Source organism: Euprymna scolopes, chromosome 31, assembly GCF_053919585.1.
Source record: "Euprymna scolopes isolate OS-2025 chromosome 31, ASM5391958v1, whole genome shotgun sequence".
NCBI classification, from domain to species: Eukaryota; Metazoa; Mollusca; class Cephalopoda; order Sepiida; family Sepiolidae; genus Euprymna; species Euprymna scolopes.
The window spans coordinates 15,751,259-15,756,128 of record NC_136512.1 but is presented as its reverse complement, the minus strand read 5'-3'; the positions used below and the strand labels follow the sequence as shown (position 1 = coordinate 15,756,128).

General features: G+C 35.1%; 1 pseudogene; it reads left to right on the top strand.

The window, feature by feature from the left end:
• The first annotated feature begins 1,124 nt into the window (after window positions 1–1,124).
• On the top strand, window positions 1,125–1,307 carry LOC145255970 (U2 spliceosomal RNA; annotated as a pseudogene).
• Window positions 1,308–4,870: the final 3,563 nt, after the last annotated feature.

Here is a 4,870-nt window from a genome sequence, read left to right as displayed (position 1 = left end):
CTTCACTGTGGAGGTCTTATATCCGTAAAGCTTTATACTCCAATAGTTTTTCTCATTGCTTTTGGAATTGCCACCCTGTTTTCCTGACTGTAACAGTATGCAGAAGTTTAAATGTAAAATGAACAAACATCACGCTGTACAACTCTTCACTTAGGATGACCACTTATAAATTTTGCCCCTAATTCATAGTAGCCCCTTACTTCTCATTGGTAATGTGTATGTCGTGTTAGGGATTGAAGCAAAAAAAAAAATTAAGAGGTGGGAAGCTGCTGCTGATTATACAAATATGTCAGCTCTGAATCTGATACCATTGTGTTTGGGTGTAAGGACTTGAAGCAATTGTTTTCGGGGAAAGGGGAAGGAAAAGGTTATTGTTTGGCGGGGAAGAGATTAGGTTTTTTTTGTTGTTTTTCTTTTTTTTTTCTTTCTTTTTTTACGAAGGAAGAGGGGGATTATTAAACAGAACCATGAGGCTTGGGAAATAGACTGCTGGAAAAAAAAACAAAAGGGATTTGTGAGAAGAGATAGAAAGGGGGATGGTGAGAGGGGGGTAAGTGAGAGAGAGAAAGGAGGAGGGAAGTAACAGAGAAGAGTTCGTATTGTTCAAACAAAACAATTGTTAAATAAAGAGAATTAAAAAAAAAGGGGGGGGGGGTAGACGTGTATGACACATAAACATTTTATTACTTAACTAACTTTACCTACCCAGTGTTGCTCTGGAGTCTTTAGTTTTATTGGCGATATTGCATGTTAACCTACTCGAGCGTGGCCTACGCAAATAGAAGGCCGTTCCATTAAAGTCACGTCACCTGCTGGCGTCGCAGAATAAAGTACAATGGACACGGTTAGGCGAAAAACGACTATTACGAGGATTATTTTAAAACGGGTGCATTTTTTAAATTAATAATTAAATGCACTTTTAAAAATTAAAATTTCATTACAGCATTTTCCCAGTAAAAAAAAAAAAAGAAAAAAGAGAGAGAGAACAAATACTCTCTTTTAAAAATTGCTTGTGTCCAAATGTAAAATAATTCTTTTCATAAATTAAAATACAGTCACTTTTAGATCAGTTTTATAAATCCATTGCCGATTACTTTGAGAATTAAAACAGGAAGGAAATAACTATCCTTTAATAGCCTTTTGGCTGGGAACAAAGTGTAGTATCTGTTCTGATACTACACTTCACCTTTTCTGTCCTCGATCAGCGAATGAGAAATCCTTCTAGACTAAGGCAATTTTTCTTTTGGTTCCTCTCCAGAGTGCCCCTTTTTGGGGGGCTGGATTTTCCCCCACATTAAAAACCGACCTTGTGTCTAACTCTGCCCTCGTGGGGAAGCAAGTAAATAGGAACTATCTCCGTAACAGCTGTCAATTGCTTAACAGTGGCCTTTATTCTGTGATGTCAGCACATCACATGACTTTAGTGGAACAGCCTTCTATTTACGTAGGCCAAGCTCGAGTATATTAATAAGTATGATCACTGTTTTAGTTTTGCTTACCTTTTTTATTTTTGAACTATGCCGTATTTTTTTTATTTTTAACAAATTATTATTATTATTATTAGTAGTAGTAGTAGTAGTAGTAGTATTATTATTATTATTAGTAGTAGTAGTAGTAGTAACTCACTAGGAATTCTCAAACAGGCCATCATCAGCGATTACTCACTGGAATCTAGATGACAACTAGTCTCCCCAGATTTCCAGTGCTCTTCACCTTTCTTGGTAACTAGCACAGATGACTTCACATTATTGCAATAGCCACTTAACATTGATTTCTGGCTGACAATGCTATTGGTATCCCCTGGGGTTTCAATGACAAAACACCTCCTCAAAGTCCCAGTGTTGTCTGCGTTCTTCTAGAGTGGAGGGAGGTCTGGTCAGTCCTCTCCCACCTCAGTCCTCTCGGACCCTTCATGACTCTTTGGTGTAACACCAACTTACGTAGACGCTATAATTTGCTTTTATTTATTTATTTTTTATGTTGGTGAATATAGTTAACTTACAGTCTTGCAGTTTCGGTTTTCTTGGTTCCTAGTGGTCGCAATCTTTCCGTTTTTGTTTCATTCCAATTGCAGCATCCTAGTTACTGATTAGGGTTTGCAATGTATATCGATTGGTTTCCACATTCTAGGAGTTTCCTTAAGGTTTCAGCTGTTTTCATTATTGTTATCTTTTGAATCTTCTCAGTCTTCCCTCTGATTCCAATTTCTCCCATTATTTTTTCCTGTTATTTTCGGAATTGTTCCTAATACTCCTATGATTATTGGTGTTATCTTAATTTTCTTCATCTTCCTTATCTCTTTCAGCTCTCTGGCCAGTTCCATGAATTTTTGCTTCGCTTCTCAGTCTCCTTGATATTCACCCTGTGGTCTTCTGAGATGGCGAAATCTACGATCTAGCAGGATTTTTCTTTATTGTTAGCTATTATGCTATTTGGTCTTCTTGCTTCTATGTCCCAGACGGTGTTATAATTTCCGTTTTTAAGTACTGCTACAGGGTTGTGTTTATACTATTTGTACTATTAGTTCAAGATGCAGTTATTATTATTAATAATAATAAGAAGAAGAAGAACAAGAGGAAGAAGAAGAAATAGAAGAAAGACAGGAAATTCAGATGAAGAAAATGAAGAAGAAGAACATGAATGATAATAATAATAATAATAATAATAATAATAATAATAATAATAATAATAATAATAAAAAAGTATAACCTAGCAGAAGCTTTCTGTTTTTCTCTAATAATGTTTATTTAAACTAAAAACTGCCTAAATACACTATAATATATAATTTTTTTTATATATTATTATAATTATATAATAATATAATTATAATATATATATATATATATATATATATATAATTATTTTTATTATAGTTTCTGAAAATAGAAATATAAACATTACGCTCTTATTTTGAAATTTTTTCCTAATAATAGAGCACTCTGATGGAATTCTTTTTTCCAAAATATAACATATTATACATATATATACATTTCTATGAAAATGTGTTTGTTTTTTCAATTATATTTCACTTTTTATTTATACCAATCCTTTAATTTATGAAGCTCAATGTAAATACAGAGCATATAACAAATAGATGACAAAATATGTGTGTGATGTTGCCAAGTTAATCAAAAACCTTGATTCCAGTAAGGAACTGGCCCTGACGGCATTTCTATTATAGGGCTCAAAAAACTTAAACCAGAACTAGCTCCCATACTTGAATAGCTGTTTAAGCATTGTCTTAAGGAGAATTGTTTCCCAACACCTTCGAAAACCTCATCAGTATGTCCTGTATTTACTCCCTCTCAATACAGACCTATCAGTCTCCAGTGCGTCATGAGTAAGTTGCTGAAGCCTGTGTTAAATAGAGAAGTAGTCAACTGTCTCGCCAAAAATAACCTCCTCATTGACATGCAATATGGTTTTCGTTCTGCTAGATCTACAGCAGATGTGCTAACAGTTATATCCCATAGGATTAGCAAATCTCTTGACAGACGCTTCCTTTCTAGGGTAATTACCTTTGACATATCAAAGGCCTTTGATAGGGTATGGCGTAAAGGTCTACTTCAGAAAATCTCTAGCTACGGTATAGCAGGAAATGTCTTTTCAATTATTAAATCATTTCTCTCTGATAGATTCATAAGAGTAGTGGTTGATGGGCAGAAATCAAAAGCTCACACTATTAATGCTGGAGTCTCTCAGGGATCCACACCTAGGCCCAACTCTCTTCCTGATGTACATCAATGATCTCCTAAATCTAAGATCATTTGTAGACATTTATGCTGATGACACTACCATCTATGGCAACACTTCAAAGGCTGTAAACAACCAAGTTCTCTCTGATTTTCTCTCCTCTGATCTTGATCATGTAGTGCAATGGAGAAAGAGGTGGTTAGTTAATTTTAATGCATCTAAAATCAAGCTGCTATTTTTCCATCATCAACGCTCTGATCCCCGGCTGGCATCAATCGAAATGAATGGCTCTCGACTTGGGGAGGCTCCATGTTTTGACAAGCTTTTAGGTCTGACTTTTACTCCTGATCTGAAGAAGGATAGAGGTAAGTTGGCCGAAACGTGGTGAAACAACAACTATGAAGATGAGGATAACAGTCCGCAAAAAAAAAAAAAAGGATACATAAAAACTTATAATTTCCGTTGATCGTTTTAATTATTTTAAAAAGTATTAATATTAACATATGAGCACAAATAAATATAAATCACTGAATAAATGAGTAGAAGTGGCTTTCTTTCTTGTCATCATCAAATAGACACAATGTGCCACTTACAGTGCATGCGCCACAGGTTGGCCATCCCTGAAATAGGGACTTGGCACAAAGCTTTAATCCTACTACTACTACTACTACTACTACTACTACGTCGTCATCGTCGCCGCCGTTTGAATCCAAAGATTCTATTGTTGGCATTAGTTTCTCCGATATTTTTCAAGTCAAAATTCTTTCTAAAAAGACATCAGATACTTACAGGAGGGACCACATAAAGGTTGCCAACATCCTTAGTGAAGGTGATTTTTTTGTGGAACAAACTGGATTTGAACTTCAAAAACCCAGGTCAACAGTCCGTGTCATTAAGCACTTGACCACTGTTATCTCCCATAGATATGACATGACCATGAGCAGGTTGGCATGACAGCGAACTATTAGTTGGTGCAAAAATAATGTAATTTTTTGACGTTCAACTTCGAAAGATCATAACTACTTTCATGATAAACTTTATTAATCAAAATAAGAACCATTAGAATCGACACATTTTTACCAACGAGAAACAAGTTTATTTATCCCATTAACATAAAAATCCGGAGTTCTGGAAACGATGAAGTCATTGAAGGTCGATTTAGCATCATCTCGAATTT